This window comes from Cupressus sempervirens, chromosome 7, assembly GCF_028749045.1.
Source record: "Cupressus sempervirens isolate cs-2001-9-10 chromosome 7, ASM2874904v1, whole genome shotgun sequence".
NCBI classification, from domain to species: Eukaryota; Viridiplantae; Streptophyta; class Pinopsida; order Cupressales; family Cupressaceae; genus Cupressus; species Cupressus sempervirens.
Genome location: NC_143124.1, coordinates 483,609,477 through 483,632,745, shown reverse-complemented (window position 1 = coordinate 483,632,745; position 23,269 = coordinate 483,609,477). Strand labels below are relative to the sequence as shown.

Genomic DNA, 23,269 nt, shown 5'->3' with positions numbered 1-23,269 from the left:
ATGAGGGCAGCAGTGGAGACGACAGTTCAGGTTGCGGAGATGACAGAGTAGCCTACAGAGGCGCTGATCTATAGAGACAATAGTCTAGGATGCGTATACGACAGTTAGAGATGCCAAACTACGCAGACAATAATTTGGTTGTGGAGATGATAGAGTAGCTGGCGGAGATGACAGTTTGCAGGTGCAGACGCCAAACTGCAGAGATGACATTGGGCAAAAAAAATAGCTGAAAAATGCAGATTTTTTCTTTTTTTTTTTTCTTTTTTTTGGTTATTTTCAGATTTTTTGAGGGTATGTCTTCTTCCTAAGTGCGTTCTTTAACCTACAAAAACAAGAAAAACACCCTACAATCACTCAAACAAAAAGAAGAATTAGATTGTTAAAAAAACAACATATAGATAGAAATTGATGATTAAATGACTCATAGTGGGGTCCCACCGGGCGTGCCAAAATGTAGAACAAGATTTAGTTTGCAAAGAACATTAACAAATAAAGTAAATATTCACAAACCAAAACTAAATTCACATATATGTTTAGACAAAGAAAAGTAAACAAAAAGTGCAAACTTCACAAGAGAAAACACTCCATGCTTTCTCGATTCTGTAGATGTGTCCTTTTGATGTGGATGTATGCTCAAGATGCTCAAAAGTTGCTTCAATGGAGGTGGGTAATGAAAAATTGGTAGCTTTGTGAGCTCTCAATTTAGCATTATAAGGGTAAGATTGATGGCTTTGGTTCTCAAAATAGCATGGTAACTTTAGCTCAAAAATTGTTGATGAAATGGCTTGGGATGGGATTCAATTTATAGGCCAAGGGGTAGAGGGATGGAGGGCTTTGATGCAAGGATGGGGAGATGGTTAAGGAGGGCTAAGATGCACTCAAAGGGGAGCACATGGATTGTGCTTGTTTAGCACCAATGGGAAGGTGACACTTGTCACAAGGAGGATGAGTGTGAGAGGGTAGGGTAAAGGGTTGGTTAAAGGCTTGATGAGTGGGGTTGAGTATGTAAGAGAGATGTAAGAGGAATGAGTGTGGAAGAGGGAAGAGTGTGGAAGATGGATGTAAGAGTCATGAGTGGGCTTGTAAGAGTCTTTTATGGTTTGTAAGAGCACTCATGACTTGGTGGTTGGGATTTTTGAGGGGAGACTTTGATTTGATTTAGGAAAGTCTTAAACTTGTTTAAGGAATGCGAAAACATTAAAGGGTGGATTAGGCTTGGGTTTAGGATTAGATTACGGATGTTAGAGATGTGCAAGTGGATGGCATTAATGAGGGTGGGTGAGTTAGTGGCTAAGCTTGGTTAGTATGGGTGGATGGGGTGGATTAGGCTAAATGGAGGATTAGGGATAAGTTAGGGGGTTTTAGATTTGAGGATTTTATTTATCAAATAGATTTATTTAATACATGGGGATTTTTGGAATTAGATAGGAGAAAAGGATTTAATTGATAAATAATAATTTATTTGATTTATCAATTAGGACTATAGATGATTAATTAAATTAATCAACTAGGGATGGCAAAAGATTAATTAAATAAAAATTTAATTAATGATGCCTTTAGAGATAACTAAATAGGATTACTAAAGTGGTCTGATCAAATTTTGGTGTCTACAGTTATGAGGAAGCAAGACATGTACATAGAGAGACACATAGTATGGGGAAGAAATATGCTATGGTGGAGAACTCGTATCAATAAGACATGTTGTATATAGAAAAAGATGAATAATATACTATATATGTAGACACCTAAAAACCTTTAGAAAATAAAGTATTTTTATTTTCTGAAAAAAGTCCTGATGACATCATCATTTATTAATTAATTAATTATTTAATTAATTAATTAATTTTTATGCCATTAAATCCCTTTATCTTAATTAAAAATATTTAATTAAGAAATCCCTCCCAAAAATGTTTAAATCTTATTTAAACATTATTTTCTTATTTATTAATTATTTAATTAATAAATTGACCAAAAATCCCAAAATAAATAATTTATTTATTTTTTTCCCAAAAGTTGGCCAATTTCCTTAAGACCACTAACCTCTTCCAAAATCTTCTAATCCTTCTTTAATTTTAATTAAAGGCTAATCCCATCATTTCCTACCCCTAATCCCAACTCAAAATATTTAATTAAGATTAAATATTAATCCTCATGTTTATTAAAAAAGTTTTAATAAATATCTCCTCAACCCAAACCCTTGAAATAAATAAAACTTTATTTATTTCCTAAAAATCTAATTTATCTTCACCCTAAGAAGTTCGAGACTCTTCTAGAAAGTCTTCATCCTCATCCTAGGAAATTCTAGACTATTCTAGAAAGTCTTTATCCTCATCCAAAGTCTAGACTCTTCTAGAAGATGTCTTTAAAACTAATCCTAATCCCCTCCTAACCTTGTCACATTCCCTAAACATGAGTTAAAACTTCCTAACCCAAGCCAAAGTTAACAAATATCTCCTCCTTCACCCACCCTCATTAAATGCCATCCACTTGCCTATCCCTAAGCTAATCCTAAACCATCCTAATCCATCCTCTAATCATTTGCACAAGCCTAAACAAGCTTAAAACCTTCCTAATCAAGTCCAAGTCGAAATTGCTCTCATCACCCTCAAAATATCTCAACCATAAAACTTTATGAAGCCCACTAGGTCATAAATGACTCTTACAAGCCCTTTTATTGCTCTTACAAGTCATTATGAGGGTCTTTATGAAGATTTTATCTCTTGAGCCTCCTTTGTTGACTCATCCTTCCTCTTTCCTCCATCCTCTCACCATGTGACATGTGCCACTCCCTGATTGGTTGTAAGGAAGCACAATCCATGTGCTCTCCTCTCATGCAATCTGAGCCTTCTATAAGCTTTTTCACATCCTTGCATCCTAGCCCTTGATCCCTCAAGCCTCTTGCCTATAAATTGGATCCTTCCCCTTTGCAAAATAACACAATCCATGAAGTAAAGTCATAATGCCATTTTGAGAAGCCATTTTACATCAAAACCATACACTCACACCCAAATTCCAACTCCATTTGAAGCCCTTTTTGAAGCATAAAGCTTGAGCATACATCCTATCCATTTAGACAAAGCTACTCAACAAGAGAGCTTCTTATTGAGAGAGTCCATTAATGGCTCATATTCTCAATTGAGAGCTCATCTTAGTCTATCTTGAAGTTTATGAATTTTGTTTAGTTTCTAGAAGCTTTATTTAAATTTGGTTTCTATTAGCATACTAACATTGCTCATATACAGTTTGGCACGCCCGGTGGGACCCCGCATGGGTCATCTTCATTAGCTTTTTTAGTCAAGTTTTGTATGTCATTTGTTGATTTTGGCTAATTTTTCTTGTTTTTGTGATTGGTAGGATTGTATAAATTGGTTTTGTAGGTCCACATGAGCATGAAGAAGACAAAGGAAATCATAGTCTATCTCATAGTATTTGCAGATTTTTCAAGCTTATAGGTGGACAAAGCACTTGGAATTCTTCTTCCTCTTCTTGTCTATATTCTTTTTATTCCATCTACTTCTTCTTCTTCTTCTTGTGGGATATCTTGGCCATTTTTTTTTTTAAGGAAGCAAAATCATACACACTTCTTTTTAGTGCTTAAAATGAACCCCCAAATAATATGTAAATCCATTAAAAAATAATAAATTTGCAAAAAAGAAAAAATCTTTTAACAAGTGAAACTAAACCAATCTAATCATTTGCATCCTTGCAACATCAAGGTTTTAGATGCATTCATGCAAAGTTAGGAACACTTCATTTTTGAAAATTTAAAAAGAACTTCAAGTTTCCATTTCAAAAGGTTCAAAATCAACACTAAGTGCACACTAAAATCTAAATCAAACTCAAAAGCATCAATCAAGGATAAAATGAACCTCATTTGCAAATATGTTAAAGTTCTTTTAAAAATCTCATGAAAACTAAGAGTCCTAAATGGTTTCCAAAATTGTCCTAAAAAGCTTTGTTATTTGTTCCAAACAAATGTCTTGTTGCAAAATCTTGAATGTTTCTTAGGTTTTTCATGCATCAAAACAATCTAGGAATATCATTTTTGGGCTTAAAACATGCAAATTAGAACACAAAATCTTGAATGAAAAGCAAAGTCCAAAGAGTCATTTTCACTTTTGAGTCCAAAAACAATCTTGAATGATCTAAGGTTAAAACAAAGCACTTCAAAGTTCTTAAAACAACACACAAAATCTCATTCTTGAATGCTCAAAGGAAAAAACTTGAATGTTTAATCACTTGTCTTTGAATGCATGTTGCTAAACACGCTCTTGAATGCCATGGATTAAAATCAATTTTTTTGTGAGTGCATGATTAAAACAACAAATCCAATCTTGAATGCCAAGGATCAATTAACCATTGCAATATCAAACACTTCATTTGGAGCTTCTAAAATTGAACAAAACAAATCTCTTTTCCACATGCAATCTAGGTAAAGTTTGATTTTTGGACATTTAAGAAACTTTGTTAAGTTAAAATACAAATTTTCAAAAATCAATTTGAGTAGTTCCTTGGACTCACCTCTTTTCTAATCACCCATCAAATATTAACCATTGGTTGCAATCTTAGCACCATTTATGGGGATGGGTCTACTTGAAAAAGGTGTTAAATGTTCCACAATCTAACTCACTCACTTGGTCTTTGAATGTTTGTTTTAACTTTATCAAAATTCTTAAATGATCAAAAATCTAGATTAAATCAATCACACTTCAATTTTGGGCACTAAAATTGAGCAACAACTGACATGGAGAGCCTCTAGGCACGCGCTTGGCAATCGAGTTTCACACATCTTTGTTTTGGGCTTAAAATAAACTCACACTCAATCTTGAATGCCTAAAAATAAATGAACATCACATGCTTTTGACGCATTTTCAATGGCGCTCGCATTTCTTATGTTGACGATCTCTCGATTTTCATTATGCTAATGACGCTGTCAAATTGGAATAAAAATTGTATGCCATAATCACAAGTGTCTTCAATCATAGCTTAAAAAATTTAAATCATCAATTGGAATGAATGCATGTCTTTTAAAGCCCAAGATCATGTATGTGGTCTTGTTTTACACTTTTTAGGAGGCCTGCTTGGGGATTTCATCACCCCTTGGGACGACCTCAACTCCAGCATTCTAGCGGAGTATAAAAATTGGGAGGTGAATCCAAAGACACCTCTCTTGGAATCAAGATTTTGTCACTCGGGCTAAGCCTCAAGGAACTTTATACCCTTGAGAAGTGAAAGAGGAGAAGTGGGTTACCGCTCCTGTCGGCTGTGTGACATCTTTTTGGTTTCATCTACGGATTTGGGCCTCACGTACCTTGTGTATATCGAGGACTCCCTAGCTATAAAAAATTTCATCCTTGTAGAAAGCTTCCTAGGATGTTGGTGTGTTTGATGTGCTTGCTCCAAAATTTTGTCTGCTTGTTTGTTCATAGCTTTTGAATGAATGTTTGCCAACTTTGGTCAAAATCCCAAAAAAGCAGAAATCTCCCAACTCAAGGCATACTTAGCATAGTCACTGCCTCATCAAAAAATCATCCAAGCTCCCCCACTACAATCGAATCTATCTAGTTCTTTGCCTTAGAACAATCCCAAATCCAAAGTCCATCCAAATCATCCCCCCATCCAGCTAGCAACCCAATCCAAAATCACACCCAAGCCTTTAGAGAGTTGTTGACACTTTGCTAGATTTTGCTATCCAATCAATCCTACCAATCAACCAATCTCACCAAGGTTATCCCTCTGACAGAACATTGTCTAGGGTAATCCACCTTTTTCACTTGTATCCCTCATTACCTTGAGCTAAAGTTTGGGATCCACAAGTGGTCAATCTCGTGTCATGCCCATAGGATCACTAGTCTATCCTTAAGTTGACACAATCACCACCAATCCTGCACATAGGAAAGCAAAACTCTCACTTTTTGATAGCATACCCTTGAAGTCTTCCACCCATAAGAAAGCCAAAAATCTCCAGCCAATCCTCCTTAGGTCTGTCATACAGCTTTGACTCTCCCTAGAAAATTTTTCATCAGCCAACCCAAAATCTGTGCTTAATCCAAATTCAACCATGAGCTTCCGTGTTCATCCATATGCAAGACCCCATCCCCATCAAACTCATCATCAAAGCATGAAGTACCAATCCTATCATGATGTGTTTGGTCACATTGTCCTCGCTCTTGCCACCTCCTATTCCAATGATGATGAAAATCTTGTTGACTATGACGAGTATATTGAAAGCCTTAGAAACATTCCCCCAAGCATCCCCCAAAATCCAAGAGTTATTCCAAACTATCTAGTCATGCCATCTGATATTCCAGCTTCCCCTCCATCACCCCATCAACAAGGCTTCCAATCTTCGACCCCCATCACACTAGCTATTCCTGTCAATCCACCTCCACCTTTGACACACGAGTCTCCAAGGAATCTTCTAGAGGAAATACAAGAAAATTTGCCTCCAACAGTCGATAAGCCATGTCATCTAATCCAACCAGGTGAAGTAGTCAGTGATAAAGCTTCCCCATCTATAATATCACCCCTATCTCCCATAGCTATCATCCCCATACCATCCATCAAATTGCTTAAAATCCTTCCACTTCCTGCAAGCATCAAAATCCCACCACCTATAAAATCCCTCCAAATCCTATCCACATCGCCTCCAAGCATTTCCCAAATCTCTCGTAATGACCCTTATGCATCCATCTTCTACTCACCCATCTCCACTACTGAATCTCCCATCTATCCATCTGCTGCCTTTGAAGAATCCATCCCTTCACCTCCTATCGCACCATCCACTCCAAACCAATCCTATCAAGATCCTACCCAAAAGCATGTTGACATCCCCCAAAGCATAAATGAAGATATCATCGTACCATGTCTTCCATCCATAGTGCAGTCACCATCTCCTCCATCTCCAAAACCTCGAGCCATATCTCCTCCACTACAAGATATCTTGTCATCCCACCAGCTACATCAAGATCCTATCCTTCCATCTCCCCCACTCCATGCTTCCATCTTACCACCTATCCAAACTATTCCACCATCTATAATCTACAATCTTGGTTCACTTACATTCATCCACGGTGGCCCTCTCTCAGCAGAAGAATTAAGAACAGTATCTCCCCATTGCAATACACCCAATAAATCACTTCTACCATTTTTTGCAAGCAAAAAGTTTCCTCAGCTTGTTCAAATGCTCAATCGATGGCATTATCAAGGTCAAGGTTTAGGACCACAAGAGCAAGGAATCAGAGAGCCTATTATTGCACAAAAAAATCTAGGATTTCATGGTCTTGGATATGTATCCAAAGGCTCACCATCTAAAGGTGTTGGTACACCACACCCCCAAACCAAGCCTATCTCCAAGCCCACCATGCTAGCCTCCCATCACTCCTTCAAGAAATCTTATGTCTTCCCCCCTCCACCATCTTTGCAATCCAAAAAAACCTACCATATCCCCCCTTCATCCGCTAAATCCATTTTGGGTCCCTATGTTCCAAAATCTACCATCCTCCATCCTCCTATCAGCCATCATAAAAATCCTATTCCATCCATTTCTATGCAAGATCAACAAAGGCACATATTAGGGCACATCATCCATCATCATCCCCCTACATGCTCTTTCATATCCTCTCCATCTCACAAAGCTTCTCCTAACCATCTTCCCATAGATTACCACAATAATGTAAATGCCAACTTCAAAATGCATAAAGCTAAAAATCCACATCCTAGGCAATCATATGTCTATTCTAAAAGACATACTCCAAAAAGGCAAAATCCAATCAAAGAATGCAAAACAATGCAAAAGCCTATGAAAAGAAAATCCAAAACCATGTGGATCCCCAAGAAAAAAGTTAGAACCCAATGCATAATGGCATCCACCATTGCTAATCCCCCATCTAGTGACTCATGTCCCCCATCTCCTAACTCCATCTTGGGTGCCTATATCCCCAAGCACGCTTCCACAAATCCTCCATCATGCCCGCATCTACCATCTATCCCCCATATGCTCTTTTCACACCCATCCCAACATGTGCCAATGTTGCTCTTGCAAGCATCCCCATCTCATGCTCCTTTCCAACCTTTTCATCCCTCCATCTCTTACCATCAATCCCATCTAATCCAATCTATTGCATAAATCACACATCCGGTGTACCAACAACTAGCAACAAAATTGAACATTCCAACAGCTAGTGAAAAATCCCAAAAAAGCCAAAATAGATGAAGAAAGCCAAAATCATTCCAGCTAAGTCCAAAGTCAAAAAGTCAAAAAAAAGTAAAGAAAAATAAAGCGTCCACTGGTGAAAACTTGGCAATTCAAGTGCCTTGGACAAGTACCATGATGAAAACTTGGCAAACAAGTGTCATGCGTAATCCTGCCATCCCTAGCTAAGCCTATCACCCTCATTCTTTTGGTCATCTCTTGACATCCAACTCCATCATCCAATCTATCCACCTATCCTCCACCCTCCATCTTCCATCTCACACCGTCCACTAATCTCCTGCAACTTCAGCCAATCATCCTAGCTATCATCCATCTCCCTAGCCCCTTCAACTTTTTCCATCCTAGCTTCAATCCTATCACATCCATCATAAGACCTCCTTCTGCATGTTATCTTCTGATTGGGGGCACTATATTCCTTGGAGATCTTGTCTTGTCCATCCTCCCTTGTCATTGGTATCTAGCTCTAGGCTATCCTCATGCAAACCCAATGTCATCTCTTTATATCCATCATAATCCTAGCTATCTACCATCCTATCTATCCATCTCATCCTACTCGTCTAGCTATCCTTGGTCACAAAATCTCTCCTCATCATTGGATGCATCTTGCCAAATCCATATCTTTCGCTATCACCCCACCCTTAGCTTTCGCATCTTGCACAACATCGAACCATCCTGCTATCCTCACATCCTGAGCTTTTTATCCATCTGTATCATACCTATCATTGGTCTGTTAGCTTGTACCATATCTTGATTAGCCCACTTGTAAATATCTTGGTCTGTCAGCTTGTACATCCTCTTTAGCTTAGTACCATTGTATCTATCCAACTTTCATGTTCGTTCCTCCTTGATTAGCATCTTGCACACATTGCACAACCCTTGGTTAGCTATTCCAATGCATCCTTTAGCTAGATCTCCTGTCACCAAAGTGCTATCCTTCTTAGTTCAGCTTGCCAGACGCATCACCCATCCAGATCCATCAAATTAGGTGCGCTCCGATAGATCCTTGTAGGATATAGCTTTTCTCATGTCTGATCTTGGTCCGTTAGTACCTCATCCTACCCATCTCATTGGCAAACAGTTCTCTTTTGGATTTTTGCTTTCTTTTGATTTGGAATCTTCCCTTTTGGGTCATGAAATATCTTTTCCAAGCAATCTCCTTGTTCCCTCCTCAAGGTTGCCATGATCTTCCATATCATGGTATGCTGCAAATGGGGCAATTAGAGCGTAAGGTCTTGATCAGGTCTTTTGCTTGTTTTCTTTTTTTTCTTGTGGGATACCTAGTGTCGTTTCCACGCTACTTCCTAGGGGATTCATGTGTGATATTGGGGCAATCCTTGTGTTTTTTTTTTGAGTCAGTTCGTCAGTCCTCTGGATGGTTGGTAAAAAGGCCTTGATGTTCTTGGTAACCCTGGAAATTAACCAACAATCCTATAGCAAATATAGTGCTCAACTACATGGTGGTACTTCTCTTTGAAGTATCCCCCTCGCTCAAAAAGCTTCAATGTTTTTCCTTCATCTCCATTATCCCCCATCCATATGCAACATCCATCTCTCCTACCCCAGCTTATGCATCAGTATCTCTTTGAATCACTCCTCACCTTTAGCTTTAGGGATCCACAATCCTAGTCTTAGAGATCCACCAATCCAAATCAATCCACCAAGCCTCATCTTTCGAGATCCACAATCCTAGTCCTAGGGATCTCCGAAACCCATCTTCCACCAACCTGACTCTTTGAAATCCTGTTGCATCAGCTTTTTAATCCCCTCATCCATCTCCCCATCCTGGATTCCTTTTATAGTGCTTCGCTCCTTCATCCTCTGCAATCCCTAAGGTCTTAAGCTTGCTTCCTCTTGTGCATCTGATTCTCCTTTATCATTCTCCCATAGTGAGAGTTTGAGCTAATTCAGCCCCTTCTCTTTGCCAATCTGAGTCTCCTTGCTCATCTCGAATTCTTGTACTTTTCAAGAAGCCATCGAGCCTCGCTTTCTCTCCTCGCTACCTTCTTGAGGGGGCATCTCACAGTCCATTCTCTCCTCTTCTGCTCTAGCCTTGGGCATCTTATTTTCTTATCTTTGATGCCATGCCACTTGCGGCATCACATAAAAGAGGGGCAAAATGTAGACACCTAAAAACCTTTAGAAAATAAAGTATTTTTATCTTCTGAAAAAAGTCCTAATGACGTCATCATTTATTAATTAATTAATTAATTAATTAATTAATTAATTTTTATGCCATTAAATCCCTTTATCTTAATTAAAAATATTTAATTAAGAAATCCCTCCCAAAAATGTTTAAATCTTATTTAAACATTATTTCCTTATTTATTAATTATTTAATTAATAAATTGACCAAAAATCCCAAAATAAATAATTTATTTATTTTTTTCCCAAAAGTTGGCCAATTTCCTTAAGACCACTAACCTCTTCCAAAATCTTCTAATCCTTCTTTAATTTTAATTAAAGGCTAATCCCATCATTTCCTACCCCTAATCCCAACTCAAAATATTTAATTAAGATTAAATATTAATCCTCATGTTTATTAAAAAAGTTTTAATAAATATCTCCTCAACTCAAACCCTTGAAATAAATAAAACTTTATTTATTTCCTAAAAATCTAATTTATCCTCACCCTAAGAAGTTCTAGACTCTTCTAGAAAGTCTTCATCCTCATCCTAGGAAATTCTAGACTATTCTAGAAAGTCTTTATCCTCATCCAAAGTCTAGACTCTTCTAGAAGATGTCTTTAAAACTAATCCTAATCCCCTCCTAACCTTGTCACATTCCCTAAACATGAGTTAAAACTTCCTAACCCAAGCCAAAGTTAACAAATATCTCCTCCTTCACCCACCCTCATTAAATTCCATCCACTTGCCTATCCCTAAGCTAATCCTAAACCATCCTAATCCATCATCTAATCATTTGCACAAGCCTAAACAAGCTTAAAACCTTCCTAATCAAGTCCAAGTCAAAATTTCTCTCATCACCCTCAAAATATCTCAACCATAAAACTTTATGAAGCCCACTAGGTCATAAATGACTCTTACAAGCCCTTTTATTGCTCTTACAAGTCATTATGAGGGTCTTTATGAAGATTTTATCCCTTGAGCCTCCTTTGTTGACTCATCCTTCCTCTTTCCTCCATCCTCTCACCATGTGACATGTGTCACTCCCTGATTGATTGTAAGGAAGCACAATCCATGTGCTCTCCTCTCATGCAATTTGAGCCTTCTATACGCTTTTTCACATCCTTGCATCCTAGCCCTTGATCCCTCAAGCCTCTTGCCTATAAATTGGATCCTTCCCCTTTGCAAAATAACACAATCCATGAAGTAAAGTCATAATGCCATTTTACATCAAAACCATACACTCACACCCAAATTCCAACTCCATTTGAAGCCCTTTTTGAAGCATAAAGCTTGAGCATACATCCTATCCATTTAGACAAAGCTACTCAACAAGAGAGCTTCTTATTGAGAGAGTCCATTAATGGCTCATATTCTCAATTGAGAGCTCATCTTAGTCTATCTTGAAGTTTATGAATTTTGTTTAGTTTGTAGAAGCTTTATTTAAATTTGGTTTCTATTAGCATACTAACATTTCTCATATACAGTATATACTTATAGAGATCAATTTTGAAAAATCTCAAAAATATACTGAGCTAGTATCACGTGGTGATGAATACAAGGTATTCAATTTTGGGCTAATAATTTTTTTTTTCACTAATCCTAAAGTGGGAGATTGTTAACATATTAGTCAACTTTGTTATTAGTGACAAAAACTTATTCAAATTATGTATAGCTACCAAGATCATTGAATAGTTTATAGTGTTTGCCATGTAACTTAATAGCCTCCAAGTTCTACATTTGCTACTAATTCTTTTGGACTAATTCTAGTGGTTACTGAACAAATTCAGTCAATGTGAAATCTAATAGTTCAAACCCTACATTTTAGTATACAATGGGTTTATCAATGGTTACCGAGCATTTTAGTGTCTACCAAGTTTACATTTCATGTGATGTGAAGCCCATGTTAACCCAGTTACTTTATGCTAACCTAGTGATTCGGTGTTTTTCGAGTTGCAAAATATCTACCAAGTCACCAATGCAAACTAAGTTCAAGACTACTTGAAACTGATTAGTATGGACTGAGCTTCTATGTCCATTGAATGCATGATGATGCCAAGCATTGACAATGGATGCCAATTATCAGAACCTCACTAAGTTAGTCTTCAGATTCTGAGTATCATCATGTGGGCTAACTTTGTAATATTTGTATTAACTTGTATCATGGCTGACTTTGATATTTTGTAATTTGGATTGGTATAAATATTTAATGTATTGTGCCATATTAGTGTGAAAAGCATATGCATGGTAATGTGAATTTGGATGCAAAAATTTCAAGTTATGAATATAGCAGATAAAGAGTGAATTGTGAAGGCCATAATAGTATAATGAGTAGCAAAGACATATCTATCACAAAAAGGTGATTAGTACACTAAGGAATCTCTATCAACAAACTCAGTTGCAAATCAAAGATCTACTACTTCATCCTAATAGGTGAACCAATCAAAATCCTTTAACACAGTAGACCTAACAGTCTTTTATAAATCTCTTTATCAAGTGCATACTTCATTGTATGTTTGTAAATCCTCTTACAAGGTGGACCTAGCAGTCTTAATTGCTCCTAATAGGGTAGATCATCAGAACTGATCAATATAAACCTTAACAAGCCAACTTTATGCTATAGTACTAATGTTTTTGGGTATCATCCCCACCCTAGTTTTATTTTCTATTTAGAAGGTTTCTGGGTCACCAAATCTTTGTGTTCAAGTGTTATGGATACTTTCATGTTTTCAGTTTCTTATGTATGCAATTAAATCAAATGTGATGAATTAAGTGCTAATTATTTTATTAGATTAATAATTGAAATTGTTAAAGTTTTAGAAGTTAGTGATTCACCCCTCCCCTCTTAGTAACTTGGCATAGTCTTGAATATTTCCAACACATGAACCATCAAGACTCTAGGTTGAATTGATGACAAGGCACCATATGCAAGTGTAGTCATCACAATGCTAGGGAAGGTAGTGAAATTGGGTGGACATTGGTCATACCACACCATCTATGTGTTTATTTCCTTCAACATCCCTTTGCTAGATACATATGCAATGGATATCATTTCAAGACTAGGGTTTAAAAAAATTTACTTCAACAAGTTTGAAATCAAATTAACTCAACACCTTAAATCTTACTTACTTAGTTCTTCAAATCTTGTTGATGGCATACTGTGATTCACTCATTTTTTTGCTAAAATTTCTATTGAATACCTTTTATTCACTAAAATAGATTAGTAAATTCAAATGTGTTAGAAATAGATATTATTGAGAGGGGGGTTAATCATTATTGTACAAACTTTTGAAAACAATTGAATATTATTAATTACTTTACAACATGAATATGAAAGTAAACTAACAATGCTAAATACTAAATGAATTCGTACACAAAGAGAACTCACAACACCATATTTTGTTAGCTATGGAAACCTTAACCAAGGGAAAACCCTTGTGGGGATGACGCCCACAAAATGATCCACTAAACAAAAGAATCATGTTAAGGATATTGACCTTGTTAGGAGTCTATAAGTTACATATAGTGTCTCGATCCTTGTTAGAGGAGTAAGCCCTATTAAAAGTATCAAATCTATTAAGATTTTCTTCCACCTTGTTAGGAGTTGGTAGTACAATTATAAATGTATACAAGAAGAGCCCAGTACCCAAACATGCTGTTATACAATATAGTGTCTTTATACAAAATATATAGATACAAAAACCTCTTTACTATTGACTATTGTACTTCATATATCTCTAATCTTTCATCAAAATTTGCATCACATCGCCTTCACATAACTTTACATTCACAGTTACAACTTCATAATCACACTTATAACTTAGCAAGTTATGATTTCTTACTTATACCTTTCCTTTTTACAAAATTTGTCTAGACAACTTTAATGCTTTGACAAATTTGACCAAATAAAAAATTAGATCATGATAACCTAGGGTTACCATCTAGGATGTCATCCCTAATTAGTTAAGAAGTTATTTTATTCCCTTGAAATAATTCCTCAACTCATAATTAGCTTTTTTCTATCTTGCTCTTTTGTTTCATGTACACTATGCTCACATTTAGTCAAGCTCATTATTAGTGACAACACTTATTGAGATTTTGTATGGCTACCAAGCTTATTGAACAATCTACAAGTGTTTTCCATGTATTTTAGTAGCCACTAAGCACTATAGTTCAACCCAAGTATTCTAGTGGTTACCAAGTGAATTCAGTCAGTATGAAGTCTAATAGTTCAACTTGAGCATTCTAGTGGTTACTAAGCTTTGCAGTTTCTATTGAGCTAGTAGTTCATGTTAAGAAAAGCCAATGTTTACCAAGTACAATCATGGTAAACAAGTAATTGTATTTATATCAAATTACATAGTATCTATCAAGTCACTAGTGCAGATTGAGTTCAAGACTACATTGAAGTGATTAGTATGGATCGAGCTTCTACTTCTACTAACTGCATGACAATGATGAGTAATGATAGTGGATGCTGAGTATCAGAACTTCACCAAGTTAGTCATTAGAACTCGAGTATCTACATATGGTCTGACTTTATAATATTGGTGTAAACTTGTATGATGGCTGACTTTGTAATTATGTAAATTGGATTGATATGTGTGTGTTTGTGTGTGTGTGTGTGTGTGTGTGTGTGTGTGTGTGTGTGTGTGTGAGTGTGTGTGTGTGTGTGTGTGTGTGTGTGTGTGTGTGTGTGTGTGTGTGTGTGTGTGTGTAATGTATTGTATCATATCCAAGTGTGACAATAATGTGAAAAAGAAGCATGTGGGAATCAGCAGTAGACAAAGTGAATTATAAGGTCATATCAGTAAAGGAGTAAAAAAAGACAAATCTATCACCTAAAGGTGATCAATACTTCAAGGAATCTCTATTAGCAATTTAGTTGTAAGTCAAAGATCTGTTGCTTCATCCTAATAGGTGAAACTAGTTCAAATCCTTTAACATGGTAGACTTAACAGTCTTTTCTCAATTCCCTTTACTAAGTGCATACTTCATTGTGTGTTTGTAAAACCTCTAACAAGGTGGACCTAGCAGTCCTAATTGCTCCTAATAGGGAAAATCATCAGAAGTGATCAATGTAAGCCTTAACTAGCCAACTTTATGCTGCAGTATTGAAGTTTTGTGGGTATCATCCCCACCCTAGTTTTACTTTCTATTTGAAAGGTTTCTGGGTCACCAAATCATTGTGTTCATGTGTTATGAATGTTTTATGTTTCTCATGCATGCAAGTAGATCAGATTTGATCAACTAAATGGTAATTGATTATTACAATTAAGATCTAAATTTGATAAAGTTTTTGAGGTTATTGATTCACCCCTCCCCTCTCAGTAACATAGCTAGTCTTGAATATTTCGAACACATTGTGTTACTGATAAATAGCGTATAACTTATTGTACACTACTCATACTAATATGCACTTTTGACCACGTCATCATGAATTTTTGTACTATCCATACCTAACTATGGACATGCCACATATCTATGTAGATGTCAAAATACTAAAAAAATGTCTCTATATTGTTAGTGAAAGTGTTTAACACTTGGACAATTTTTTGTCTCTGTTTGTAGAATCTTCATCTATACATTGTACTTTCCATTTGAGAGATATATGTTACCATAAATGAAACCTTAGCTCATCTTACTTAGCCATATTTCCATCAAATGAAATTTAAAATCTAATATATACTTTTAACCTGTTGAATTAGTTATGCAATAAATGCATTTTATTAAATTAGGTGCATTACAATTGTCTCAGTCTTCACATGGAAAATGTGTTCACACCTCTTTCCTTAAAATTATAATTTTTTATTACTTATCTTGGTCAATACTATCTAACACATCAACTTTGTCATTGTAAGATTTAAATGGTTAAAAGCACAAATATATGTTACCTGTTGGCGCTCAAAATCGCAGCCCTGATTTTGAGCACCATAGAAATTTTGAAGCCCTATAAATGTTTTTATATGCCTATGTACTCGGCTGTCAGTATGAGGCATAAGAGGTGTTTAATGTTTCTAACACCTTCCATTCAGCCTGTCTACTTGTTCCATATGGTCAAATCATCATTCTGAGCTATTCGGCGAAGTCCTATTTTGAACAATTGTCAATCTTGCTTTTTTGCCATTTGTGTCAAACAGCGACAGGAGGTAGTGTTTGCATCTGAATATATCACACATAGAAATGTTTTGTGATTCATTGGTTTGGGAGTGTCTAGTTTCCACATCCAAGAACCTATGTTTCAAATTTTGAGTCATTTTGAGTCCATCTGACTAGGTTTTGAATCCCTCAAAGTTGGTCAGTTATTGTTTTCATGTTTTTGCAAAATATTCAAAATTCTGGTAAACCTTGTTTGACGAGTAATAAATTTTGACCAGTTGATCCAAATATTGACATTCCTATTGCATTGCATTGTAGGCCTCAAAGAATTTTTATATTTCAAGTTTCATATCTTGACGAATCCGTTTGATCAGTTTTCAAACGCGATTCCAAATACAATTTCTAAAGTTATACTGGTGTCAGCATTTGCAAATTTATCAGGACCCTTATTCAGGACATTATAACTTGAGATCCGTAATAGGTGAGATCAAATGGTTTATTCCCCTGTATTGCTCACTAAAAATACTACAAGTGTGCTAGTTTTTAGAACTTGATGAATCTATCTCCACACTTTATCAAGGTCATTCCATTTCTAAAAAATCACTTTTTGACATTGTTTTAAATCTGCAAAATCCAAGTAGCCTACTTTGAACATCCGCCATTTGCACCCAGTTATTTGTTGCAAGCCCAAATCATAGATTCATATTTCCCTCATGACAGAGAACCAACACCTCCAAGAATAGAATACCTTATTTCTGGAACTAAAGGAGATGGGTAGAGGATGAGAAGGACTTTACAGGCTCTTTATCATCTGCAAAATCATTATTTGTTGCATTTAGATCTTGAGGCCCCTCCAAGGGAAAGGATTGAGCTAGAAAAATATGTAAAAACTAAGCCTACATTTATGGAATCAAACAATGTTCATGTTGTAGGTAAGGCTAATCTTGTTACATATAAAGGACCGACTATGATAGCTTCTACAGTGCATGCTGTGGCAATTCTACTAAAACAAAGTAAAGAATGGGATTGGTTTATCAACCTCAGTGCATCTAATTATCCATTGGTTACACAAGATGATTTACTTCATGTCTTCTCTTACTTGCCAAAAGACCTAAATTTCAATGAGCACACAAGCGATATTGGATGGAAATTGTATCAAAGAGCTAAACCTGTCATTATAGACCTAGGGTTGTACTAGTCAAAAAAAAATTTGACATATTTTGGGTTACGCAGCACTGGTCCATTTTGACTGCATTCAAGTTGTTTACAGGTTCAACATGGGTGGCTTTGACACGTAATTTTTTGGAATTCTGTATATGGGGTTGGGACAATCTCCCTCGAATAGTGCTAATGTATTATACAAACTTCATCTCATCACCAGAAGGCTATTTTCACTGTGTTGCTTGCAATTCTCAGGAGTTTCAGAATACAACCATCAATCATGATTTGCACTTCATAAAGTGGGATACTCCGCCCAAGCAACATCCCATAGTCCTGTCCTCAGAACATTTCGATGAAATGGTGCAAAGTGGTGCTCCATTTGCTTGTAAATTTCCCAAGGATGATCTAGTTCTAGATAGAATAGAAAAAGAGCTCTTGGGTCATTCTAATGGCCAATACACACCTAGGGGATGATGTATGGGGACAGACAATAGAGATCCATGTCATGTGAGAGGCGATCCAACAATCCTTAAACCTGGGCCTGGTTCCAAAAGACTAGAAGGCTTATTGGTGAAACTGCTTGCTCCTAAAAATATTCATGATAAGAAATGCAAGGGATTATTAAGCTGAAACGTCTCTTAATTTAGAAGAAAACACCCACAGCAAGTGAGGAGCATTAGAAGTCAGCGCCAAACAAACAAGCTCTCATGTACGCTAAAGAAAACCATCACAAAGTGACCTCGCGCAAGAAGCACAGAGCATCTGCAGGGAAAACAAGTCATATTTTAATCCCACATTGAGTGGGAAATAGGATTCTTAATACTTTAAATATGAATTGACTTAATATGTTGGTTGTATTGAGAAAGAGGCTTTTGGAAGCCATGATGCACGTGGGTCCCAGATAGATATGTGGTGACATCAGTAGGGTCCATGAGATAAAATTTTAACCAAAAACACAGCCAAAAAATGATGACATTAGCACAATAAAAAAACCTAAGAATTTGGCTAGTCGCTACCTCGCTAGCCAAAAAATCTTGGCAACTTTGGCTAGCAAAGTAGTGAGGTCGCTAGAAAAACATAAAAAATTGACGAGATCCAAAATGTTGCGTGGGTTCAATAGCAGTGCTGTCAGCAAATCAAATGTTGACAAGTGGTAGCGACAGAGTGATTAGGCAGTGATGTGGTGGGCAAATGGCAGAAGCGCACCAAATTGCGCCATGTGGTAGATCTGATGGTTCGCGTTATCTTGCTAACTGAAGTTGCTCACCAGTTAAGCATGGCGAAGTAGCGAGGAGATGACACGTGTTGAATGATCAGATTAGGTGTCCAATCAGAGTGCACCATGTGGCATTGGTCAAACCTAGAGTTGACTCAAATTTGGAAGGGCTAGGAAAAATAAAATGATTTTAAAATTTTCATTTTAAAATTATTTTGCCAACAAACTAACGTGACATGCAGGGTCTTCTAAATTGAAATTTTTATTTCCTAAAGTTTTAACTTTAAACTTTTTGAAATTATTTTAAATACAGACTTGAACAATCTTAACCAGAGGAGTGTTTTTCAAATCAAGATTCTTGGCATTTTTGGAAGGTAAAGTATGCCTTATCATATATTGTCAGAATCATGAAATTCTGAATTTTCCGATTTTGAGATTATTTTTTGCACAGGTATCAATTAGTTTGAGCTACACAAGTTTTTCCATCAAGTACCTGAATCACAACTATATTCAGACCAGGAAGTTCAGTTTTGATTTTTTTTTGTCAAGATAATGACCTGGATATGCATAAAAGATGGTAATAATGTAGTTGGGGTTGAATTGGTTACATTAAACTCATAATTTCACCAAAATTGCATAAGGTTTCATATATTTTAGATGCAAAAGGATTTCATCATTAGGCAGAGATATTTCACAGTAGTTGCAATGTAATGATGAAACAGAAAATCAAATCAGATGGGATGAAAGAAGAAAGAGGTTACTCAGTTGCACAGGATTGAATTTCAAGTGGACACTTATCAAGTAAAGATCAGATCTAGGATTTCTTTCTTGTCTATATCTTTCTTTCTCTGATACTTTGTAAAGGTTCCAGTTTTGAGGAAGAAGAAGTTCATTGCTGTGATACCATTAGGGATTCCAGTTTTTACACTATGAGACCATTGGTTCTAGTATTTTGACATGTTTCCATGACTGTGACACCATTTTCTTCAGCAAAAATATCATGTGAAAAGAATTGTATAGATAATATAGATAGTTCTGATATATTAGGTTGTTTCATGTTTAATTTTATGCATCTGAATGTATAGTTTCAAGGAAATGAATACATATGAGCAACAATTTCACTAGTTTTGTTCTGGTTCTTGTCTCTTGTCTCAGCAATCTATAAGTCTTATGTGGTTTTGAAACAAAGATTTGAGACCCATTTGCATCCCTTTCAGGTTGTATGTTTGATGTATTTTGCTGTTGGACCAAAGGGCCAAGTAAATGCTTGATATGTTTAAACAAGGTTACTAGTTGTTTGATAAGGATATTTTGTGGGAATGAGACCTGAATGAACACCGATGTCTAAATCACAAGGTGGTTGGATAGATCTGATGTCTAGGTATATGAGATATGTCCTGATGTCACAGATGTATGTTTTGAATTCATGGAATTGCCCAATGGATTAGGCACTGATCAGTTATAGAATCATTGGTTATACTGTTGCATTTTTGAGGTTTTGTTGAATCAACATCTTTAATCAAATGAATTTCCCTTTCATGTTGAAGAGCTATAAACAGAAGGCCCTCACTCAGCTTATGAATTTCATTTTTTTGCATTTAGCTACTGCAGATATACATTATTTCATAAGTTATTAGGAGAAATAAGGGTTTCTATCTACTTTGTATTAGATTCAGTGTATGCTTTGACAACTGGTACCATATAAGGAATCTAAAGGTTCACCCACCTAGGTTTTGCAGAGCCTAAAGTGCAGAAGGAGTATAGCCTTATAGTTGGCCTGGTGTCTGAATGGATGTGTTGATAATGGGAGTTAGCTGCCCTTAGATGCCTTTTGTTCTCATCAGGGTAATTGGAAACGGGTAACATTTTCAAACACCAACATTACCTTTTAGGACCACAAAAATCATTTTGGTCAAATCTAATATCTCTATCAAAATTAAACTTTTTCCAAATACTAAAAATACCCTTTTAAAGATCTCAGAGTCAATATCATCATTATATACATTTCATTATGTTTTTTAATTAGTTCTAATATCTTATAATTTCAACATATTACAAGAAGATATTTTAACACTTGAGAACATGGTCCCTCAAAATAGGGAATAAATAAGCAAACCATATCAAATTTTTTAAAAATTTATATTGATCCCTAGAGGAGAGAGTCATATTTAAGGACATGTAATTTATTTTGAAAAAGGTTTATATTTGATAGGGAATTTTTGATAGGAGGAAAAAACTATTTTTTTTCTAATAAGGTTGACCTCAAGTACTTATAAAAAAGAAAATATACATCAAAAAAAAAATTATTTCCCTAACTATACATGTCATCTATAATATATTTTCAAATCAGAGTAAAAAACTATGATTTGCATATACTTGTTTGATGGGAACTATGCCCTATATGTTTTGAAGTTAATAAAAGAAATTATTTTCTTTAAAAAAATGAATAAATGTTTGCACCCCCCTCCACAAAAAAAAAAAAAAAAAACAAGTCATGAAATTCATCCAGGTTCACACATTTTATTAGTTTACATCATCATGAAATTATAAACACAAACAACATTTTAATGTCATTAAAGTTGAACAAGTAGAATTATGGTATCCTTTTTTCTTTATAAAAGGTGACACGTATTGGTGCTTTTACCCTAGTCCATATTGCAATGCCTAGTCAATATAGATAGTATTATTGATGCTTGACACTCAATAGTCTAATTGATTCCATTTCCTAATTGCTCTCTCATATATGTCATAGTGCATCTTGATTCATGATTATATGGACTTTTGACCACATCTCTTGTAAGGAACTAGTGTGTAATATATCACTGAGGTGTATAGTTTCTCAAATACCTTATTTACTTAGTTGGATGTGGTGTGATCACTTGATCCATTGGATTGGGTGATCTTAGCTTTTCTTTATCTGCCACCTCCAACTTATACTTTCTTTTCCCAAATATGGATAATCTCCTTCTTCTTTTTGTTCTATATCAATTTTTGCTTTTCCTTTGATGTGGTCATTTATTTGTACTAGTTCTCATGTCCTATAGTTATTTATAACATGTCCAACTTTATGACAACTAAAGAAAACTAATCATTCATTCAACCATTTCTAATAATTTTTGTCATAATACATTTTTTTAGAATGTGACCATACTCTCCAAACTAATGATAGCTATATCATGTGTTATAATCCATGTTCTAAGACTATTTTTCTTAGGTTCATGTTATTGCTTCTTAGATGTCTAGTTGGACTTATTTTTTGGTTTGTATTCTTGAGCTCTATGTTCATATGTATCATAGATATAACAACGTCCATCAAACCTAGGTGCAATAGGTGCTTCACTTACCTCTGACTTGTAGTCATGTGCTTGGTGTCCATGCTTCTTATAGTTGAAGAGATTACTAGTAAACTTAGATTTAGGATTTTTAAACCATTCTTTCTTCTGCAAATGTTTGTTGTATGTCCTAATTTTCTATAATAATGACAAGTACATTTATGAAGATGCATATTTTGGATTCGATTGTGTGCCATATTTTTGCATCAACATTTCAAATCACACTCTGTGATCCATCATCATCTTTCTTCTCCTCCAGCTATTCATATCCTTATGATGGATCACAGAGTGTGATTCAAAATGTTGATACAAAAATATGGCACACAATAAAATCCAGAATACACATCTTCATACTTTATCTGATTGTGGAAATTTTTCTTGTCAGACAAGTACATTTACCTTTAGGTTAATCTCCACTCTTGGATGAATATCCTTCTTTAATAGAGTCGTTGTTATGTCCTAGATCATAAATATCATTGGATGACCTTGGTGATCTCATTAGTTCTTCAAAATACCTTGTAGCTTCACTTGTCTTACTCATTCTTTCCAAAAGTTCTTTCTTTGATCTTAACTCATTCCCTAGTTGGTCACTTTGTGATCTTAAATTTTTCATCTCTCTGTACTTTGTATTCAATTCATAATTTGTAAGTAACAATTGATTCATCATGTCCAGTTAATTGTTTGTAAGATTCTACATATAAGATGATCTTTCTTGAAGTCTAGCAGCTATTTGTCTTTTGTCTTCTTTAGCCATGGTTTTGTCTTCTTCATCTTTCTTCTTTTGTTTAGTCACTTTGCATAGTCTTAATGATTGGATTTTATTGTCTCTCTTCAATCCTCTAATTTCTTCACTTAGAATGTTGTTCTTCTCTAGTAACTTTTCTATTTTTGCATCACTTTCACTAGAATTCCCACTATTTTTAAATTATTTTGTATCTACTTCTCTATAAAGTGCATCAATCTATTGAATGGTAACATATTTATGTTTCTTTAAGAATTTCCTTAATTCTTCATTTCCTATTTAAAATTGATGCAGTATGATCTAGATGTCGACCATCTAATTCTCAATAATATTTCCCAATTTGTAAACTTCCATCTCCAAGATCTAGTCTCTCAAGTCTTT

At 35.5% G+C, this 23,269-nt stretch overlaps 1 pseudogene; it reads left to right on the top strand.

The window, feature by feature from the left end:
• LOC149547653 (beta-glucuronosyltransferase GlcAT14A pseudogene) lies at positions 1–18,228 on the top strand (annotated as a pseudogene).
• Positions 18,229–23,269: the final 5,041 nt, after the last annotated feature.